Below are 24,413 nucleotides of genomic sequence, written 5' to 3' on the forward strand. Positions count from 1 at the left end.
CAGACTGTGAGGGGTCGAGGGATCCATTCGTCTCGAGGAAGGCGGCCAGCTGCTTGTTGACGGTCTTCTCGATGACTTTGGCTGGGAACGGGAGGAGCGAGATGGGGTGGTAATTCTTGAGTTCGGTGGGGTCCGCTGTAGGTTTCTTTAGTAGGGCGCTGAGTTCGGCGTGCTTCCAGCTCTCCGGGAAAGTGGCGGTGTGGAAGGAGGTGTTGATGATGTCCCGCAGGTGGGGTGCGATGATCACATCGACATTGTTGAAGACGTGGTGAGGGCAGGGGTCGGTCGGAGATCCGGAGTGGATGGAGTTCATCATGCGGATGGTGTCTTCGGTGCTGATCGGAGTCCAGGCGCGGAGGGTGGTGGTGGGGGGCGGTGGTTCGGTAGTGGCGTGCGCCGGTTGAGTGCTGAAGCTGTTGTGTATGTCCGCGATCTTGTTGTGGAAGTAGGAGGCGAGGGAATTGCAGAGGTCTTGTGATGGGGTGATGTCGTTGTTTCCGGCGTTGGGGTTGGAGAGCTCTTTGACGATGTTGAAGAGTTCCTTGCAATTGTGTGCGTTGTTGTCCAGCCGGTCCTTGAATGCAGTTTTCTTAGTGGCGCGGATCAGTTGGTGGTGCTTCCGGGTGGCAAGCTTGAGGGCGGTCATGTTGTCCGGTGTTGGTTCCCTTCTCCAGGCTTTCTCGAGGGCTCGGCAGTTCTTCTTTGAGCTCTTGAGTTCGTCGTGAACCATGGGGCCTTCTTGCTGCCGGGTCTCCTGGACGGGGTCCTTAGTGGGGCGAGTTCGTCCGCGCAGTTGTTGATCCACTTGGTGAGGTTGTCGGCGGCCTGGCTGGGGTTCGCTGAGCTGGCAGGGGGGTGCTGGCTCAGGGAAGAGGCGAGCTGGTCGGCTGTGATCTTGTTCCAGCTTCTTCGAGCAACCGGTTGCTGGTGGTGGTGGATCGTCGTTATTATTATTATTATTCCGAGTTTTGTATAGCGCCTGGTTACCAATAGGCATCCCCGCGCTTATCAGAACATAACACAGCTACAAGAATGCAAGGATTAAACAGAGAACAAAAAAGTTTTTAAAAGTTTACGAAACCTGAAGAGACTGGCTTCGGAGCGCAGTTGTAGGGGCAGTGAGTTCCACAAGGAGGCCACATTTATTGAAAACCTTCTGCCCCCAGTTCTTGCCTTTTTCACCCTGCCAACCTGAAGGAGATGTTGGTGGTCAGAGCGGAGGGAACGAGAGGCTTTATAGGGCTGGACCATCTCCTCAAGAATAGGTGGACCCACCCCGTGCAGGACTTTGTGGGCGATGCAGAGTGACTTGAATTTCACCCGGTCCTTCACAGGGAGCCAGTGCAGTGCCCTCAACGCCGGGCGGGCAGATTGCCGCCTAGGGAGACCCGTCAAAAGCCTGGCAGCCGCGTTCTGCACTTGCTGCAGTCTGTTCAGGGTAGATTCGGGTGCGCCCAGGAAAAGCGCATTGCTGAAATCCAGCCGCGAGATGATAAGTCCCTGGATGATAAGCCTTCGAGTGGCCACTGGGAGCAGGGGCAGAATCTTCTGGGCTGAACGGAGCAGGCCAAAGCACACGCCAGCAGTCTTTTTGGCATGGGTTTTAAATGATAGGTCCTGCTCCAGCCATACCCCCAAGCTCTTGATCTCCTGCTTGGGGGGGGGGGCATCGGTCTCAAGCAGTCTGGCCAGCTGCTGGGGGGCAAAGATGGAGAGGAGTTCCCCAGCAGCATCAGTTCCGTTTTGGAGCCATTTAACTTTAGGGCTGAGCTGCACATCCACGTGTAGATCTTTTCAAGACACGTGTGCAGCCGGTCGGGATGGTACGCCGACTGGGAGAGGCCTACCACCAGCTGGGTATCATCAGCGTAACTGATGATTTTGATACCCAGCGGCCGTACCACATTCTCCAGGGGGGCCATGTAAACGTTGAATAGGGTAGGGCTCAATGAAGAGCCCTGTGGCACACCACACTGGAGAGGAGTAGAAGATGATTTTTCCTGGCCTTCCCACACCTCAAATGTACGACCTTCCAGGAAGGAGGCGAACCATTTGAGGGCCAAACCCGTGACCCCCACCCCTGACAGCCGTTGAAGAAGCACCTGATGGTCCACGGTGTCAAAAGCAGCGCTGAGGTCCAGGAGGATCACTGCCACTGATCCCCCCGAATCCAGCATGCTCCTCGCATTCTCCACGACCGCCAGCAGGGCGGTGTCGGTCCCCTGACCGGGCCGAAAACCCTTTTGGGAGTCGCCCAGGAGGGAATTGGCTTCCAAGAAGTTGGAGAGGCGGCTATTCACCAGCTTCTCAGCCACCTTACTGATACCCGGCAGCAAAGAGATAGGCCGAAAGTTGGCGAGATCGGCGGGATCAAGGTTAGGCTTTTTCAAAAGAGCCTTAACCACCGCCCCTTTCCAACTGGGGGGGACCACCCCATGGGCGAGAGACAGGTTTATCAAGTCCGTAGCAGGGCCAACGATAGTAGATGACACCTGTTTAAGATATTTAATAGGTGCTGGGTCTTTCGGGGAGCCGCTCTTCATAGATCTCAGCACCGACAGGACTTCCTCCTTAGTAACTGGACCGAGGGAAGCCAACTCCGCCAATGGTGACTCAGGTTGGGAGCTGGGATTGTCCTCCAAAGAGGAGATCTCACCTAGCCGGGGAAGGGAAGCCAGTATGTTGTCGATTTTACTTTTAAAATACGTTCTTCTGAAGGTGAAGTGGACGCAGCTGTGGTCCGTCCAGTGGAGTCCAGTGGCGTGGCTGAAGGCGATGTCTTTGCTGGATGAGAAGACGGCGTCGAGTGTGTGTCCGGCGAGGTGGGTGGGGGTGGACACCAGCTGCTTGAGTCCGAGGTTGGCGAGGTTGTCGAGCAGGGTGATGGTGTTGCGGTCGTTGTTGTTCTCCAGGTGGAAGTTGAGGTCCCCCAGGAGGATGTAGTCAGCGGAGGGGAGGGCATGCGGGCTTACGAAGTCGGCGATGTCCTCGCTGAATTGTGTGCGTGGTCCCGGGGGTCGGTAGATCAGGGTGCCTCTGAGGGTGGTCTTCGGGAAGGTGCGGATCTGGAAGTGTAGGTGTTCGGCGGTTTTCAGGGTGTCGTCGTTTTTGGTCGTGATGTGGATGGTGTCCCTGTGGATGATGGCGATGCCTCCTCCCGTCTGTTTGACGCGGTCTCTTCGGGTGATCTTGTATCCCTCTGGGATGGCGATGGCGGGTGCTGAGGAGTCGTTCATCCAGGTTTCCGTGAGGAAGGCGACGTCAGGAGCCGTGGTGTCAAGGAGGTTCCAGAGTTCTATGGCGTGCCTGTGGACGGAGCGGGTGTTGAGTAGGATGCACTTGAGGTGGTTGCTGCTGGAGTTCGGCTTGGCGGGTGCTGGTGTGGGGCAGGTCCGGATGCAGGTGAACTTGCAGGCGTGGCAGCTGAAGGGTCCGTGGGTGCGCCTCGGGGAGGCTCGGTAGCATCCAGGGATCCCGCCGGTGTTGAGTGCGATGAGCTCGGTGGCGTTGTAGGACAGTCGGGTCGTCTTCCGTCGATGGGGGCCAGTAGTCCTGGCGCTGGGCGCGGTCCCGGCGCGGACGGGCGCGGACGGGCTTACCTTTGGCGCGCCTTCGGCGCACAATCGGCGCTCCCGCTGCGCGTGACCGCTGCACGTTCGCACGGTCGCCATAGATGGCGAAGTGCGAGGGAGGGCGGAGCAGCTGGGAGGCGGGAGCGGGGAGGGTACAGAAAGAAAAAAGGGGGCGTGGTTAGCGGCGGTGGCGGGAAGCGGGGAGCGGGTAGGGAGGAGACGGGGGGAGCTAGAAACCGGCAAATAAATTACAAAATTTACAATTTCACAATACAATACAGAAAAAAAGCAGAGGGGCACACAACAAGATAGCGGGGTCCAGGAGCCTGCAGGTCAGGCGGGCACAGCGCTACACCGTAGCAGACCACGCCGCTCGGTGGCAGGGGGCGTGGTCACACGGCAGCGACCGGGGCAGCGAGGCAGGCAGGCGGGAGGCACACGCAGCAGCTGGTGGCCGTGCGGCGCGGGGGTGTCCTAAACTAGGTCACACTCACCTGCGTCGCACGGTCGCCACATATGGCCAAGTGCGAGGGAGGGCGGAGCAGCTGGGAGGCGGGAGCGGGGAGGGTACAGAAAGAAAAAAGGGGGCGTGGTTAGCGGCGGTGGCGGGAAGCGGGGAGCGGGTAGGGAGGAGACGGGGGGAGCTAGAAACCGGCAAATAAATTACAAAATTTACAATTTCACACTACAATACAGAAAAAAAGCAGAGGGGCACACAACAAGATAGCGGGGTCCAGGAGCCTGCAGGTCAGGCGGGCACAGCGCTACACCGTAGCAGACCACGCCGCTCGGTGGCAGGGGGCGTGGTCACACGGCGGCGACCGGGGCAGCGAGGCAGGCAGGCGGGAGGCACACGCAGCAGCTGGTGGCCGTGCGGCGCGGGGTGTCCTAAACTAGGTCACACTCACCTGCGTCGCACGGTCGCCATATATGGCCAAGTGCGAGGGAGGGCGGAGCAGCTGGGAGGCGGGAGCGGGGAGGGTACAGAAAGAGCTTCACAACTTGTGATGGGGACGACCTCAGTTCGCACTGTTAGATTGCTACGATATATAATGGCTAGTCCACCTCCTTTTTTAGGGTGTGGTCTGTCTACTCTAACATTCGAGAATCCTTCAGGGGTCGCGGTAGCAAAGTCAGGTCCACAGAAGATATCACCCCAAGTTTCTGTAATAAAAAGGAGATCGAGTTTGTAGTCCTCAATAAAGTTTGAAATCTCATAGTTGTGTTTGGGCAGGGAACGTACATTGATTAGTGCTGCCACACATGGTTTAGGTAATATCATATTCCTGCCAGTGATATTTGTTGGTGGACGACGATAATTATTAGTGACAAAAGAACAACTGGGACATGTATAAGAAAGAGAGTATGGCTGATTGGCCAGTTCCAGGCGTTGGCAATGATGAGGTGAAGAATTTAAAGAATGTAAAAAGTTAGGGGCCAGATGTAGGTAGCCCTTTACCGATCGGAATCGGCCGAAAATACCGATTTTCGGCCGTTTCCGATCGGTAAAGGGCTAGGGAGATGTAGGTGCACATATTCGGTAATTTTACCGAATCGTTATTATTACCGAATCGGTAATAAGTACCGATTCGGTAATAATTACCGAATCGGTAATATTTACCGATTCGGTAATATTTACCGATTCGGTAAAATTACCGAAAATGCTATGTGGGTAGCCAATTTTCTATTGGCACATGGCTTACAGAATCGGTATTTTACCATGGAATACAAATCCATGGTAAAATACCGATTCCTGTGTACATGCACATCTGTGCATGTACACATGTGCCATGTGACAGACAGACGTGCCCTTAGGGAATGTCTGTGTGCCACATTGCACACATGCCCATTTTGGGGGTGCTAGAGGGTGTCAAAGTGACACCCCCTGCACCCTTGTGAATTCTTTAATTACCGATTCGGTAAATACCGAATCGGTAATGCCTAGTCATTCCTATGGACTTCAAAACCCATAGGAATGAATGGGCATTACCGATTCGGTATTTACCGAATCGGTAATTCAAGAATTGTTAAGGATTCGGTAACGAATCCAGATGTTGGGACCTACATCCCATTTACCGATTTTGAAATACCGAATCGGTAAAATTCGGTATTTCAAAATCGGTAAATGGGATTTACCTACATCGGGCCCTTAGAGTCATAAGTTAGAGTCATCTGTGGGCCAATGTTAGGGAAAGTGACAGGGGCAGTGGCCCTAGGCCCGGTCAAGGCGCGGACGGGCGCAGACAGGCTTGCCTTAGGCACGCCTTTGGCGCGCTGTCGGCGCGCCCGCTGCGCTCGTCCGCTGCGGGGCCGGGAAGTGCACATATTGTATCAGAAATGATGACGGCGGGGGGGCGTGGCCAGATGGTGTGGGCGTGGCCTAGTCTCTGAAATGGTGACACTTTTGAAGCCCGCAGCAGCGCTCAATCGGCTGCGCGGGGATGTCCTGCTCGAAAGGTAATGGTGGCGAAGGGAGGGGGATTAGCAAAGTATCACAACAAAGATTATAAAAAGTTTTAAGAACAGCGAGTAGGTTCAGAATGCAAACGCGCTCCCGGCTGTGCCTCAGGAGTGCAGTGTCTACTGTCTGGTTGGCGCTAGCAGTCAGCGCTCTTTCATAACCTCGGCGGGGGGCGTGGCCAGATGGAGTGGGCGTGGCCTAGTCTCCGAAATGGCGGCACTTTTGAAGCCCGCAGCAGCGTTCAATCGGCTGCGCGGGGATGTCCTGCTCAAAAAGGTAATGGTGGCGAAGGGAGGGGGATTAGCAAAGTATCACAACAAAGATTATAAAAAGTTTTAAAAACAGCGAGTAGGTTCAGAATGCAAACGCGCTCCCGGCTGTGTCTCAGGAGTGTAGTGTCTACTGTAAAGAGGAGAAATATCTCTATTTCTCTTTGTTTCTTCCTCTTTCTATGTGTACTGCATTCTGCACAGTTTCCTGTTGTCATATCAAATGACATGAGCTGATCCATACTAATATAATAAAGAGAGAGCCAAAAACCTTTGAGGCGGGTAATCTCAGGAGCCACAGCACCAATCACAACACCCAATACAGCGTTGGAAAGGGCAGTTGCAGCAGAAGGACATAGGCTATGCAGACGCCCACCATATACATTTAAAAAGTTAAAGAACCGTGACAGCAAAGTAGTCCCTTGTGGGCGTGTCTGCGTTGTGCTGTGGGGGCGTGACAAATGCTGGGGGCATGTGGTATGTTCCACCCTTTGGGCTGGTCTGTTCCCATGAAGCACAGGGTCAAGGCTGATTTGCATATGGCCATGTCTGAACTTGGGTGGTGTGGAGTGCAAAACAACGATGGATTTAGGCCCAGATCTCTGTACTGGGGTGAATGTATGACATTATTCTGCATTCTGTCCATCAACTGTTGTTTTTGCATTTGTGACCCCGAGTAGGATGGGTATGCTCAGACGTGAGTCCCATGCTCTCCACACCACTGCAGTCAAGCTATCCTTGATGAAGATGGTTGATAGCCAGGAGTTGGTCCTAGGATCCTTGAGTACGGTACAGGAACGACATGGCTTGGCAGTTCAGCCTGGAGAGTTCCTATGAAGCACAGCGTCAAGGCTGAGGTGCTGTTGAGTGCAAAAAAAATGGTGGATTTAGGCCCAGATCACTGTATTAGGGTGAATGTATGACATTGTTCTGCATTCTGTCCATCAAGTGTTGTTTATACATTCAGCCCTTCATGCCATGTCTCATATCGTGTGTTGGGGGTGTGGGTGGGTGCGGGGCGCGCGTTGTGTCAAATATATCATTGTTTTTTCTTCCCAGGTTCTGTACATTCCAGCACCGGGTGTTCACCCTACTCCCTTTAAATACTCCTGCACCCCATAATCAAAACCCACCCTTATCCTTAAAATACCCCAACACCCTTAAACACTAACCCATCTTAACCCTATGAATATACCCTGTACCCCAAACCTATACCTAAATCCTAAAAATACCCCTGTATCCCAAAACCCAAACCTACTCCTGAACCCTAAAATAACCCTGTACCCCAAAACCCAAACCTACCCCTGAACCCTAAAATACCCCTGTACCCCAAAACCCAAACCTAGCCCTGAACCCTAAAAATACCCCTGTACCCCAAAACCCAAACTTAGCCCTGAACCCTTAAAATACCCCTGTACCACAAAACCCAAAATTACCCCTGAACCCTAAAAATACCCCTATACCCCAAAACCCAAACCTAGCCCTGAACCCTAAAAATACGCCTGTACCCCAAAACCCATACCTATCCCTAAACGCTAAAACTACCCTTAGACCCCATAACCCAAAACTATATCTGAACCCTTAAAATACCCAAACATCTCAAAACATATACCCCTATACCTATACTTACCTTATCCAAACATTAAAAAAACATGCTTTTACCATTCATGCATTTACAACGAATTTCGTTGTAAATGTATGCGTGGTAAAAGCATATAAAATGTAATGCCATGCGTTATGATGGCATTGCGGAGTCATCGTACTTTCATAATGAAAGTATGCGGAGTGATGGTCTGCGGAAAGAAAGTTGCGGAATAATGGGTGTTTACCCTCCCTCGGTAAGTACATTGGTGGCACGGCGGGCCACATCTCCAGCAACATACTCAAATTTTTTTTACCACCGATTTGAAAAATGCACAGGTCTCTCTCATTGATGGCCAGCACCGACATACACTTTTAGACACACCTCCCGCCACAAGTTCTAGAATTGCGAACTTCAGAGCTGGGGAGCTACGTTTGAATCTCGCCATCAGGTCAACATCCTGTGATTCCAGGCAAATTGCTTTGTCTCCCCGTGCCTACCACAAATTAATGTGTTCTTCTGTAATGTAAATTGTGCTCATGACATGTTGTCGAGTTCGCGCTATATAATATTGCAAGGAAAAATAAAGTAAGGAAACTCAAGTTCACACACTACTGAATGCGCACTCTTAAGTGCATCAGCAGTGCACTGTGAATCCGAGCGTTTCACAGGCCTGTCACAGATAAGAAATGCTATCAAAACGAAATCCTACAAAACAATATACTACTGGCCTGCAGCAATTCATACCCGGACAACGTCGGGACGGGCTGTTAGTAGATTATATTCTGTTTAACATGGGCCTGTGGAAATATCTTCAGGATATGAAGATTATAGATAGGGTTGAGAGCGACCATGATATCTTGTCTATGAATCTTTCCTACTGGGAATCTTCTGATCATCTTGGGGCTGTATTGACTCCTACTCCCTCTCTTGATATTGGACATCAAATGATATGCACCACGTTCGATGGCCCAAAGTTTCCCTTTATAAAGAGAATGTGGATTTTATAACTAGCAAGCTTGGGCAGGCGAAATTAAATTTATTATTGTTATCGGAAGGGGACAACAATATTTTAAAATTACAAGATGGAACTAGGATCCACGAGGTTCTTTTTGAGGAACTTAAAAGCCTTTTTGTTAAGCCCTGCAGGAGGAAAGGTTCCTGTCACCGGAACCACCACGCTGGTGTTCTGGTGAATGCAGGAAAGCCCGCCTTGATTTGGGAAAAGCAATCAAATCTGAGCCCATTGAAAATATCAGGGCAGCTAGGCTGAAGTATAAAAATGCTGTCATAAGAGCCAAGCGTGATTGGGACGAGAAAAGCATATTTTCGGTACTTATAGTGTGGTTAGTACTGACAATAGCCATTCCCTATCTAATGACCACAAACAAACAGAAGGACACTAGTGCACATGGAAAGGTAGCTAACATTAAGCAATACCAAGTAGACTTAGAAGCACCAGATTAGACAGATTTACATCAAAATGTAAATAAAACTGATACAGATTTAAATGTATTTGCATACCTGTTAGACCTTGGAAGTTAGTGATTGTTATGTGTGTATGAAATTGCCATCTGTATCAGGAGGAGTAACATATCGTCATTTAACATTGACATATGGTATTTCATGTAGTATTTTAGCTAGTTTATTTTACAGAACTGAAAATTACAATATTATTATTCTAACATAGGTGTGATTTTTCCTGAAGTTCCCCTGCGTAAAAATATGAACCCCGTCCTTAGCAGTATCGATGCACAATTCATGGGTGAATATTTTCTAACAATGACATTTGACATAGCCGAACCACATAACCATAATCTAACATGTAAGTCACATGAAGAAGAAAAGGTATTTTTGAATTTAGTAGAGAAAAGGAGACAGGTTTTCCATAAAAGGGCTTCTGAACCAAAACCTCAGATACCTAAGTGGGCGGAGAGAAAAGACTTTCAGCCTGATTCATGAAAACTGAATTCTGCGAATTCTAAATTGCGATTAATACCGAATCGCAATTTAGAATTCGCAGAATGGGATTCATCAAAAACTGCGAGAAAATAAAGCGAATCGCAACCGGCCGCAAAAGGCGATAGCGATTGTTCAAAATCGCAGAAAAATGGCTAAATCCGTCCTTTTCCGTGTAGGAATAGAGATCTCGCAATTAGAGAGATCGCAAATTGCGATCTCGCTAATAGCGAGATCGCAAAAACGAGACGTCGCATTTCGAGCACAGTGATGACCTCACAACCAGGAAGCAGGCAGTTCCCTCCCCCATTGAGAACTCGGAGGCAGAGATTGAAGCAGCAACACTCAGAGCTCCTCTAAAAACACCTCCAGACTTGGATTCTTTGCTTCTTGCAGACTGCAGCTATGCCAGAGGATGCAGCAGCAGGGCCCAGGGACACCGGGCGCAAGCGGAAGTTAAAATTCTCAGAGCAGGAGCTGGAGCATCTAATTGATGGAGTCTGCCAAGACCACAACAAACTTTTCGGCAAGGACTCCAGGAGGGTGCCTGAGGCCGAGAAACGGCGACTGTGGTTGCGTATCCGCGCCAGAGTAAACGCAGTGGGAGTAACACAGAGGTCCATAGATGACCTCAAAAAGAGGTGGTACGACCTCCGAGGTCGTGCCAAGGAGAGGTTGGATGAGAGGCTGGGTAAGAGCCTTGGAACTGGAGGGGGAGATCCAACTGTCCCTCCCAACACCCCCTTGGAGGATCGTGTGGAGGATACACTGCATCGTGAGGCATGTGTTGGGGTCATCCCTCTGGACCCATCCCGACCCACCCAAGACAGCCAAGGTAAGTGGCATGCGACTGCGACCCTGTCCCCTAACAATGGCCATGACCCTATAGCCTCCCATAATAAACCCCCAGTCATGCAGCCCATGCACATCAGAACATGCCCTATTGCATTGTGGGACATGTAGTCTGCCCACAATGTACAAAAACTCCAATGCAGCCAGACATGTCCCAATGTACGCAATGCAACAGCCATTCAGGGAATGTTAGCCAGCATGCATGTAGCAACTGCACATGTCTAAGATACATGCAATTAATCTACGTCCACTTTCCATCACAGGTGGCGCAGATAACACCAGAGGAGCCTGAGGGTGAGGAGGAGCAGACATCCACACAACCAGATCCATCTGGCCCAGCACCAGTGCCACCATGCAGACCACCACCAGCTACGCCAGCTCAATCAGGCACAGCACCAGTGCCAGCTGCAAGACCACCACCAGCTACGCCAGCTACATCAGACACAGCACCAGTGCCAGCTGCAAGACCCATCCCAGTGGCACCATCTACATCAGGTACTGCTAGACCTGCGACACAGCGCACACCCACTGTGACCAGCCAGCACAGCAGGCATGTCAGGGAGCCGCAGCAGAGTACAGCACGCACCGGCAGGAGGGCGATGGCTGTGCGTGTGCCAGAGCTCAGTAATGAGCACCGCATGCTGCGCGTGCACCAATTGCAGGCACGACGCCAAGGTGCCATACAACTGCAGCTCCACAACATAGGCAGAAATGTTGCCATTGTGTCAGATCGAATTGACCAGATGACAACTGCCATGGAGGTAAACACTGCGGCCATCATCAGCCAGCGCAACATCACCCGCCGCCGCCACCGCCAGCTACTCACGCGCCACGCGTTCCAACTACGTGATAGGAAATGCCACCTTCCAGCTGTCCCGTCGGTCTCTAGCAATGCAGCTGCAGATGGTGCAATGCTGCGAGGACGTGGCAGGTGTACTAGAGCAGGTGACCAGTGCCGTCCTGGCTCCACAACCAACTGGCCCAGCCAATGCTGGTGGGGATGACACAATCGAGGGGACATCGAGTGTCAGCAGCCTGTCTGCAACACGGGTCGGTGTCCTACGCCGCAGCAGCAGGCCCAGTGCGGGATCACATGCCCTGCCGGAGGAGGAGCCTGAGAGGCGACTGGGTGTGGCGTGCCGGAGGCGCACATGACATTTCAATCCATGGGCAGGGACATGCTGCTGACAGAAGCATGTCATGTTTAAAACATTGAGCAGTATGGCGCAATACTCCTCACATGTAAATCATAACAATTGTTCCATATTATTGTGCTATCAACAGTAATATTTATTCAAGCATTCAACATCAAACTCCTGTCATTATTTCCATTGTCATGCATTTGTGAAGTGTTGGGTGAGGGGAGTGGGTGCACTAGAAACAGTTCATTGTGATGTGGTTGCGCCGTCTGTGTCCTTCAGCAGGATGTTCCCCGCGTGCATGACGCGCATGTGCAGGTGGCCGGTCGTCCCCTTCCGACTCACTGCCAGATATCTCTACAGGAATCTGGCGCTTGGTAGCAATGTTGTGTAGTATTGCACACACAGCCACAATGCGGCAGCAGACATCAGGACTGTAGTACATGGCCCCACCAGTCTTGTGAAGTATGCGTAATCTGCACTTCAGTAGCCCAAATGTCCTCTCAATGCAATTCCTTGTGCCTATGTGTGCTACATTGTATCGGTGTTGCGGTGGTGTAGCAGGGTTGAGGTATGGGGTGAGGAGGTATTCACGGAGAGCGTAGCCACTGTCACCTGAATGAGAGGAGCAGAGGGTGAGTGCCTGTGCAGCGCAGCTAGTTCATCACAGTGTAACATTGTGGGGCAAGTGTACTTACCAAGTAGGTGTCCTTCACCAAAGTCTCCCCTGGCCAGTCGTGTATGGAGGCCGCAGTGCCGGAATATGAAGGAGTCATGTGTGCTGCCCGGGTACTGTGCCACTATGGCCGTGATGTATGTCTTAGCATTGCACACCATCTGGATGTTGAGGGAGTGGTAGGACTTGCGGTTGCGGTACATGTATTCCATTTGTGCTGGTGGGCAGATGTGGATGTGGGTACAGTCAATGCATCCTATCACATGTGGAAATTGCGCAACATTGTAGAATCGATGCTTGGTCTCATCCAAGTCCTGTTGGCTGCTGGGGAAATTTATGTGCTGGTGTAGCTGGGTCAGCATTGCATCTAGGAAACTCTTTAGGCAGCGGGACATGGTGGGCTGGGATATCCCCCCAGCAGCGGCAACTATCCCCTGGAAGCTTCCGGTGGCCAGAAGGTGCAGGCTGCACAATACCTGGACATGTGTGGGCACAGCATTGGTCCGCTTTGTTGGGTGCTGCATCAGGGGGTCCAGGTCCTGGATTAGCTTGATTATCATTGTGCCATTCAGGCGGTACTTAGCGTATATTTGCTCTCTGGTTTGGCCCAGCACGGTGACCCGCTGGCGGAATATCCTCTCCTGGATCCTACGTCTGTTTTGTGTAGCTCGCTGTAGCCTTCACCGCCTGACCACCATGTACAGTCCTGGCATTGTGAGAGTCCTAATGCTGCAGCTGCATCTCCTTAAGTGTGTTTAGTCAGGCCAGCACCTATTGCTGATTGGGAAATGGTTTTTCAAAAACATTTTTTTTTCTTTGATGGTTACCACCTGCTTTGGGTTGTCCTTAAATTGCGCCTCGCAAAAAGCGATTTTCTGGTTTTTCGCTAATTGCGATTTTTCTTGAATAGCGATTGCGATTGTATTGCGTTTTCGCATACTTATTCGCAGAATCCGTGGTTTCTCGCATTACCTGATTCGCTATTGGGCTAATGCTGGGATTCTGCGAATTCTATTGCGAATTTGCAATTATGTCTTAGCGAATTCGCTAATTTTTTTCATAAATACCTTTTTCGAATTGCGATCGCAATAGCTTTTTCGCAGCTATTGCGATCGCAATTTACCTTCATGAATCTGGCTGTTTTTGGTAACTGGCAAGACTCATGCTGCCATGTCCCTGGACCTTGAAAAGAAAGGGAAAATATGTCTCCATAGGTTAAAAACAGAGTATAACAATATATTTATTGGTTCCAGTGAATGTGAGCACAATTTTCTGATGATATGGGGATGGGACCTAAAAGTTGGAATAGATCCAGTATTTCCTGGAGTTTATTATGTTGTGGACACAAAGCTTACTTTAAGCCGCCTGACCATTGGTATGGGATTTGCTATTTCGGAATAGTATTCCCAAAGGTATACCATGTAAAAAGAATCACTGGAAGCAATGAAGTAAATAATAATGGACTAACACGCGAGAAAAGAGCTAGTTTTTTAGAAATTGTAGGAGATATATTTAGTGCATTGATACCTTCAGTGGGAGTAATTCTGAATACACAAAGAATTTGTAAATTATCAACAGTGTTGGATCGCTTATCGGCTGACACTGCTGGAGGATTCTTATTGATCAATACCGAATTAGTTGCCCTCAGATCTATGGTTTTGCAAAATTGGCTTGCCCTTGATATATTATTGGCAAAAGAGAGCGGAGCCTGTAAAATGTTAAAGGCGTAACATTGTTACACCTACATACCTGACAAAAGTGTTGAAATTGAGAGATATGTCAAAAATATCACAAATTTGGAAGAAGAATTGAAACCACTGGAAGTTGACAGTGCATGGAAAAAACTAACATATAGTATTTCTTCTACAGGTATTTGGTTTTCTAATGTAGGAAGAAGTATTATAGGTCAAATACTGATGCCAATAATCGGAATAACACTATTAGTCTTAACAATAATTGATTTGGTGCAAATGCTACAGAAAAAGAAAATGGTATTGAGAGAATGAAAAGGGAAGGAAAAGAAAATATAATGAAATTTAGCTTGAAGAAATGAAAGGAGATATTTACAAGAGAATGAAAGGTTTTCAAAAGAGAAAGGGAAAGGGCGATTCCAAAGGGATAGAAGAAATAGAAATGGGAAATTATTAAAGTTGGCATCTGGTTTAGTAATTAGTGATGGTATAGAATGCCATCAAAGAGGGGATTGATGGAGTGAGGTTTCGTACGTAAGAAACTTGCTCTGATCCAATCCTCTCGAATAACATGTAATAAAATAACTAACATGTTTTGTGAATACTAATAATTGCACTACACAACATTTATTTCATCTAGGAGAAGCTTTTCAATGAGCTTTACTAACAGGTAACTCGAGTGGTTTAATATGGCTGCCAAAAACACGGGAATCTCCTGCACATGCGTCTAGTGCATCTACGTAGTACGACGCCTTTCGCTTTGGTGGGAAATCTTTGCAGCTGTGCAGTAGTACTTAAAATGGCCGCTTGAACCTCACATGCTAATGCACATGGCTATGCTTAAACTAAATCTCGCATACCTTGCTAAACTGCTAATGCAATAGTTAAAAATAATTAAGGGAATTACAGTAGGAATAAGTGGTATACAGTGCATTTATTTATTTTCGTATTCTACCATGTTTTTCTTTGACTTTGTTATAAGTTCGTATTTGGGCCTGGAGGGTGACTGAAATCTCCATCTTGCCTGGTGGTGCGCAAGCGCGTTGGAATCTGTCAAACCTCGAGCTGTGACATTGAAACTTTGCCAAGTACAGTTTAATTAGAAGACGCGTCTGGGAGCAGCACCTCTTGAGCCGGAGAAGGGAAGGAGAAAAAGACAAAATTTGCATACAATGTATTATTCCTAATGTGACATGCGGTGGGAAATAAAGTTTGAGAAAAGTAATTAAGGGAAGGGAACATAGAACAATAAGCCTAAGAAAATGATATTACATTAGGGGGGTGTGATGACCTTTCCCCATCCCAATGCCCAATCATAAGTAGGGCATTCACAAATATTGAAACATTGGAGGGTGGTACATACACTGAGAATAGTATAAGTAAGGTAGGCTCAGTCAATTAGATTGACAGACTTGTCACCGACCTGTCACCGACCCAACACTGCAGCAGAAGATGGCGGATGCCACGGAGGTCAGAGACGTTGTTCGAGCACAGACAGACGAATCGAGAAAGGAGAGAGGGAGAGAGGAGAGTCGGAGAAATTGCTGAGGGAGAAGAATCTATCCATCCAGAAGGGGAAAGAAGAGTAGCACCAGAGAGGGGTGTAACTCTGGTGTTGCGCTTAGAAGAGGTTACCTGTCTTGTCCTTAACCTGTCCTGATCTGTTGACTCCTGACTACTCGGGAGTCCCTTTTCCAGCTCCTTGGCCAGGGGTTGCTCTTCACACCATTCTATGTAACTATAAATCTGTGTGGTATGTCCTTGTGCCGTTTTCCTTTTTTCCACCCCTCCCAGGTACCAACATCATGAGATTTTATTAAGTCTTTATGTTTTGCTTTATTCATTATATTCTCCTTGAGAGGTTGGTGTTTGACATGTATTGGTAGTTGACTCACAAAATGATTGCATAGATAACGTTTTTAAAACTCCCCCGAGTCTGTGGTCATTCAAAGAATTAATAGTAATTGTCATCTATACTACTATTATAAAGAGAGAACTTGCACCTTTTGGCCAGGTAAACTCGGGAACCACAGCACCAATCACAACACCCAATACAGCGTTGGAAAGGGCAGTTGCAGCAGAAGGACATAGGCTATGCAGACGCCCACCATATACATTTAAAATGTAAAAGAACAGTGCCAGCAAAGTAGTCCCTTGTGGGCGTGTCTGCATTGTGCTGTGGGTGTGTGCTGGGGGCGTGACAATCGCTGGGGGCATTCCGTCACGAGTGTTGTTTTTTCTTCCCAGGTTCTATACATTCCTGCTCCCTTTAAATAGTAATTCAGTGGAGGTCCCATTCTCTTAGAACCACCCCAAGCACAGTTATGGGCAAAAATACAACTAAAAGGCCCTGCAAAGCATTATGGGATAAGCTTAGCATAATTTTTAGCATTCATGAAAGGGTTTCAATGTTTTTGAATTTTACTCATCAGAGACATCTTGGGACGACGAGGTGAACTGCAGCTTGATGTTTAATATTTTAAATGCTATTGCATTTGCCTCATCTGGGACATCTAGGGACAGCGATGTGAACTGCAGCTTGATATATAATATTTTAAATGCTATTGCATTTGCATCATCAGGGACATCTAGGGACATGAGGTGAACTGCAGCTTGATGTGTAATATTTTAAATGCTATTGCATTTGCCTCATCAGAGACATCTAGGGACCATGAGGTGAACTGCAGCTTGATGTATAATATTTTAGATGCTATTGCATTTGCCTCTTGGGACAACTGGGGAGAACGAGGTGAACTGCAGCTCATTGTAGAATATTTGGATACTATAATATTCACTTCCCACTGCTAATCTCGTCACATAATGGTTTGCAGGGGCTTAATCTCAAAATCATCACCTCTCTCACTGCTTGCTGGAAGCTAAGTTCACTTTTGTGAAATGACTATATGCATTTTAGCATGTAGAAATACTTGTTATTTTACCTTGAATGTATGAGGTTTCTGTTTTAATAATTGGAAATCTGACGGAACAAAATATTGCGGATTTATTGTACCAAGTTCGCGCCAATTCCGCCCACCCCTACTTTAAATACCCCTGCACCCCATAATCATAACCCACCCTTACTCTATAAAATACGCCAACACCCTTAAGCACTAACCCATCTTAACCCTATAAATATACCCTGTACCCCAAAACCCAAACCTATCCCTAAACCCTAAAAATACCCCTGTACCCCAAAACCAAACCCTAGCCCTGAACCCTATAAATACCCCTGTACCTCAAAACCCAAACATACCCCTGAACTCTAAAAATACCCCTGTACCCCAAAACCCAAACCTACCCCTGAACCCTAAAATACCCCTGTACCCCAAAACCCAAACCTAGCCCATAACCCTTAAAATACCCCTGTATCCCAAAACCCAAACCTACCCCTGAACCCTAAAAATACCCCTGTACCCCAAAACCCAAACCTAGCCCAGAACCCTTAAATACCCCTGTATCCCAAAACCCAAACCTAGCCTTGAACCCTTAAAATACCCCTGTACCCCAAAGCCCAAACCTAGCCCTGAACCCTTAAAATACCCCTGTACCCCAAAACCCAAACCTAGCCCTGAACCCTAAAAATACCCCTGTACCCCGTAACCCAAAACTATATCTGAACCATTAAAATACCCAAACACCCCAAAACATATACCTCAGTACCCCAAAACATATACCCCTATACCCATACTTGCCTTATCCAAACATTTTTAAAAAACATGCGTTTACCATTCATGCATTTACAACGAATTTCGTTGTAAATGTATGCGTGGTAAAAGCATATAAAATGTAATGCCATGCGTTATAATGGCATTGCGGAGTCATGGTACTTTCGTAATGAAAGTATGCAGAGTGATGGTATGCGGAAAGAAATTTGCGGAATAATGGGTGTTTACCCTCCCCCGTAAGTACATTGGTGGCACGGCGGCCCACATCTCCAGCAACATACTCATATTTTTTCACCACCAATTGGAAAAATGCACACGTCTCTCTCATTGATGTCCAGCACCGACATACACTTTTAGACACACCTCCCACCACAAGTTCTACAATTGCGAACTTTAGAGATGGGGAGCTACGTTAGAATCTCGGCATCGGATCAACATCCTGTGATTCCAGGCAAATCGCTTTGTCTACCCGTGCCTACCACAAATCAATGTGTTCTTCTGTAATGTAAATTGTGCTCCTGCCATGTTGTCGAGTTCGCGCTATATAATATTGCAAGGAAAATAAAGTAGGGAAACTTGAGTTCACACACTACTGAACGCGCACTTTAAAGTGCATCAGCAGTGCACTGTGAATTGAAGCGTTTCACAGGCCTGTCACAGATAAGAAATGCTATCAAAATGAAATCCTACCAAACAATATACTACTGGCCGGCAGCAATTCATACCCGGACAACGTCGGGACGGCTGCTAGTACTACTATTATAAAGAGAGAACTTGCACCTTTTGGCCAGCTAAACTCGGGAACCACAGCACCAATCACAACACCCAATACAGCGTTGGAAAGGGCAGTTGCAGCAGAAGGACATAGGCTATGCAGACGCCCACCATATACATTTAAAATGTAAAAGAACCATGCCAGCAAAGTAGTCCCTTGTGGGCGTGTCTACATTGTGCTGTGGGTGTGTGCAGGGGGGCGTGACAATCGCTGGAGGCATCCCGTCACGAGTGTTGTTTTTTCTTCCCAGGTTCTATACATTCCTGCCCCCTTTAAATAGTAATTCAGTGGAGGTCCCATTCTCTTAGAACCACCCCAAGCACAGTTATGGGCAAATATACAACTAAAAGGCCCTGCAAAGCATTATGGGATAAGATTAGCATAATTTTTAGCATTCATGAAAGGGTTTCAATGTTTTTGAATGTTACTCATCAGGGACATCTTGGGACTACGAGGTGAACTGCAGCTTGATGTATAATATTTTAAATGCTATTGCATTTGCCTCATCAGGGACATCTGGGGACTGCGAAGTGAACTGCAGCTTGATGTATAATATTTTAAATGCTGTTGCATTTGCCTCTTCAGGGACATCTAGGGACGACGAGGTGAACAGCAGCTTGATGTGTAATTTTTTAAATGCTATTGCATTTGCCTCATCAGGGACATCTAGGGACTACAAGGTGAACTGCAGCTTGATGTATAATATTTTAAATGCTATTGCATTTGCCTCATCAGGGACAACTGGGGATGACAGGTGAACTGCAGCTCTTTGTAGAATTATTTGGATACTATAATATTCACTTCCCACTGCTAATCTCGTCCCATAATGCTTTGCAGGGGCTTGATCTCAAAATCATCACCTCTCTCACTGCTTGCTGGAAGCTAATTTCACTTTTGTGAAATGACTATATGCATTTTAGCATGTAGAAATACTTGTTATTTACTATTTAAAGGGAGCAGGAATGTATAGAACCTGGGAAGAAAAAACAACACTCGTGACGGAATGCCCCCAGCGATTGTCACGCCCCCAGCACACACCCACAGCACAATGCAGACACGCCCACAAGGGATTACTTTGCTGGCATGGTTCTTTTACCTTTTAAATGTATATGGTGGACGTCTGCATAGCCTATGTCATCTGCTGTAACTGCCTGTTCCAACGCTGTATTGGGTGTTGTGATTGGTGCTGTGGTTCCTGAGATTACCCACCTCAAAGGTTTGGGCTCTCTCTTTATTATATTAGTATAGATATATGAGGTTTCTGTTTTAATAATTGGAAATCTGACGGAACTAAATATTGTGGATTTATTGTACTAGGTTTGCGCCAATTCCGTCCACCCCTACTTTTAATACCCCTGCACCCCATAATCATAACCCACCCTTACTCTATAAAATACCCCAACACCCTTAAACACTAACCCATCTTAACCCTATAAATATACCCTCTACCCCAAAACCCAAACATATCCCTAAACCCTATAAATACCCCTGTACCTCAAAACCCAAACCTACCCCTGAACCCTTAAACTACCCCTGTACCTCAAAACCCAAACCTACCCCTGAACCCTAAAATACCACTGTACCCCAAAACCCAAACCTAGCCCATAACCCTTAAAATACACCTGTACCCCAAAACCCAAACCTACCCCTGAACCCAAAAAATACCCCTGTACCCAAAAACCCAAACCTAACCCAGAACCCTAAAATACCACTGTACCCCAAAACCCAAACCTAGCCCATTACCCTTAAAATACCCCTGTACCCCAAAACCCAAACCTACCCCTGAACCCAAAAAATACCCCTGTACCCAAAAACCCAAACCTAACCCAGAACCCTAAAGTACCCCTGTATCCCAAAACCCAAACCTAGCCCTGAACCCTAAAAATACCCCTGTACCCCAAACCTAGCCCTGAACCCTTAAAACAGCCCTGTACCCCCAAACCCAAACCTACCCCTGAACCCTAAAATACCCCTATACCCCAAAACCCAAACCTAGCCCTGAACCCTAAAAATGCCCCTGTACCCCAGAACCCAAAACTATATCTGAACCCTTAAAATACCCAAACACCCCAAAACATATACCTCAGTACCCCAAAGCATATACCCCTATACCCATACTTGCCTTATCCAAACATTTAATAAAAACATGCTTTTATCATTCATGCATTTACAACGAACTTCGTTGTAAATGTATGCGTGGTTTAAGCATATAAAATTTAATGCCACGCGTTATAATGGCATTGCGGAGTCATGGTACTTTCGTAATGAAAGTATGCGGAGTGATGGTATGCGGAAAGAAAGTTGCGGAATAATGGGTGTTTACCCTCCCCATAAGTACATTGGTGGCACGACGGCCCACATCTCCAGCAACATACTCATATTTTTCACCACCGATTGGCAAAATGCACAGGTCTCTCTCATTGATGCCTAGCACCGACATACACTTTTAGACACACCTCCCACCACAAGTTCTAGAATTACGAACTTTAGAGATGGGGAGCTACGTTCGAATCTCGGCATCAGCTCAACATCCTGTGATTCCAGACAAATCGCTTTGTCTCCCCTTGCCTACCACAAATGAATGTGTTCTTCTGTAATGTAAATTGTGCTCATGCCATGTTGTCGAGTTTGCGCTATATAATATTGCAAGGAAAATAAAGTAGGGAAACTCGAGTTCACACACTACTGAACGCGCACTCTTAAGTGCATCAGCAGTGCACTGTGAATCGAAGCGTTTCACAGGCCTGTCACAGATAAGAAATGCTATTAAAACGAAATGCTACGAAACAATATACTACTGGCCGGCAGCAATTCATACCCGGACAACGTCGGGACGGGCTGCTAGTTTATATCTATTAAGAAATTGAGAACTAAGGTGTTAAGGTTTTTAGTAAGAAACGGAAAATAGGTCAACATTATTACAAGGTAAAATAAGTCCTGATCACCAGCGGTGATTGCCAGCTTATGTATGAATGTTTTATTGGCCCAGGTGAGTATGATGTTTTCGAATAACCCAGCCTATTAATCTCGCTGCAACACAATCAATACCGAGACTCGAACCTGGTTATCCTGAGGGGAACCAGGTTCGAATATTGGCGTTGTCAGCTAAACATTCTGTGATTGGTATTATTGCAGTGATTAGTGAATATACCCTTGGGAAGGCTCCCAGGCTCTGCCTAGAGACCTAAGCAGCCAATCCAGGCGCTGCTAAAGCAGTGCTTGGATTGGCCTGGTCCGGACAACTAGCTGCTCATCATGAGACCGGTGGACTGCGGCTTCGACCCCCTCCACTCTCTATTGTACTCAGGCGAGACTCTTAAGATTGTGCATGTCGGGCTGGCCAGGGAAAGGCACCCGGCCAACCCAACATGCGTATTGTGCAGTTGGTGTCACTATTGACTACTAACCCTACCCCGCCGCCTTAAGCCTGCAGCAGACAAACTGTGATGTCACGTTACTGGCCTGCGGCTAAGACAGCTGACTGCTGTGGGCTGAGATTTTGTATGTAATTTAATACTGCATTTTTGTCTACAACTGCCTGCAACTGCCTGGGCCCTGGGCAAAATAATCAGTGGGGCGACGCCCAAACACCCACACAAAAGAACCGCCCCGTCCACGTCTGGGCGTACCATTCGCACTTCGGGCGACACAAGCAAAAGGGTGCTTGTTTCCATTGAGGACCTGGTCTGGCAGTTCGGGCTGGACTGTTCCTATGAGGAGCAGGGTCAAGACTGATTTGCATATGGCTGGGTCCAAACTGGGGTGGCTGGTGAGCAAAAGAAGAAAGAAGTAAAGGATGGATAAAACCCAGATGTTTGTGACTGGGGGTGAATGTTTTCATTGTTCAGCATTCCGTCCATCATTTGTTTCTTTTGCAACAGATTTATTTAGGACACAAAAAACACCAAAGAATTCTTAAGCAATTGCAGGGCAGATTTACAATAACTGGCACATCCCTGCATATCAGCAGGAATGCGCCAGTTATTGTGCGTTACGGCTGCGCCACCATGGATGCGCCCCATTTACAATGCAGCGCACCATGGAGCAAAAATGGACAGATGCGTGACGCATCTGCTGCTGTAAAGGCGGCGCATTGCTGGAGTTACGTCGCAAGCGCGACGCAGCTCCAGCAAGGCTCGGGGTGCCCTATCCTGAAAATGTTGTGTCAATCCTTACTCGTACTTCAAGCAGGTGCACGGTTTTGCTGCAGAATGGGCTTAAAAGTGACTGAGTGAAATCTTGTAGATTTCCCTCAGCCACTTTTAGGAGGCGTTCCTGCGCCGGAAGCCCCCCCAGTGCCGGAATGCGCAGGCACAGGGCTTTACAACACGACACAACGCATCTCCCACATGCGTCACGTTGTAAATACCCCACAGCATGGTGCTGGCTTTGCGCCGGCACTGCATCAGTAAAGTGACGCAGCGGCGGAGTAAAAGAGGCGCAAGGGTCTTGTAAATCTGCCCCTAATCTAAAATTCCAAACCGTTGGTTTAGCTGCAATTTCTGTGTAGTGTGTGGATGTGTGTGTGTGTGAGTGAGAAAGAGAGAGGAGAGAGAGAGAAGAGGAGAGAGAAAGCGAGAGGGTGTGTGGGAGAGAGAGAGAGAGAAGGCGTGAGAGAGAGAGAAGAGAGAGAGGGAGGGTGTTTGCGTGGAGTGGATGGGGGGGGGGGTGCTAATGGAACGCTTCAACCAAGCGGTAGGTACAGTAGCAACGGCTGTTACTAGAGGGCAGGCGGCCTGACAGCAACCAACTGTTTGGGGGAAATTTGCATACCCAGAAGGCCTTGCAAAGCAACAAACTCTTCCGTTTCATTCTCATGAGTAAAGGAGTTTTTTAGCTTTGAAAATCAGAAGTGTTTACGTATGTTCCTGTTTTGGTAAGATAGTATTACAGTTTTACTCATAGTCTCACGTTTTTGAAGTTGCCGCAAGTTTATTAAGTTGTTTATATTGATGACAAGTGAGGAATAAATTTTCGTGAACATTAATCATCGTAAACTATGTTACTGGTCATTTGCACTTCGGGTGGCAATGAAATGTAACGTTGCGTTAATTTTTGGAGGGTGTTTGGTTAATCAAACACCGCTTGATAAGTATAAATAGAGTGTTACTTGTATAAGTACGAATGAAGTTTGAATGCGAGTCTTCGAGATAGTGTGCGATGGACATGTGTGAGGGTGTGGTAAACTGGATTCATGTGAGCTTCGTAGGAGAAGGTGATGTGTGACTTGTTCTTAACGCTAGAGCTCCGGCTCCTCCACAGCAATCTAAAAGCATCGCCCGCAATTACACTGGCTCCATGCAGGGAGATTCGCTCTGGCACTGCACCTCTGTGGGTATACTATTAGGGACCTCTAGTGATGACCTGTGGTATGGCACCCATTCACTGTGTTTTTCTGCCGCTTTGTAATTCTATAGCTCGAGCTTGATCTAAAAGGTATTGGAGCGCTTTACATCAGTGGCGCCCAACCTTTTGACTTTCCGAGGAGGAGCCGCACTGAATTACTACCGAACGCTTTGGTGCCACCAAATTGAATTACTGAAGATTTTATTATTTTATATTGAAACTAGCAGCCCGTCCCGACGTTGTCCGGGTATGAATTGCTGTCGGCCAGTAGTATATTGTTTCGTAGGATTTCATTTTGATAGCATTTCTTATCTGTGACAGGCCTGTGAAACGCTCCGATTCACAGTGCACTGCTGATGCACTTAAGAGTGCGCGTTCAGTAGTGTGTGAACTCGAGTTTCCCTACTTTATTTTCCTTGCAATATT

The sequence above is a fragment of the Lissotriton vulgaris genome, chromosome 1_2, assembly GCF_964263255.1.
Source record: "Lissotriton vulgaris chromosome 1_2, aLisVul1.2, whole genome shotgun sequence".
Lineage (NCBI taxonomy): Eukaryota > Metazoa > Chordata > Amphibia > Caudata > Salamandridae > Lissotriton > Lissotriton vulgaris.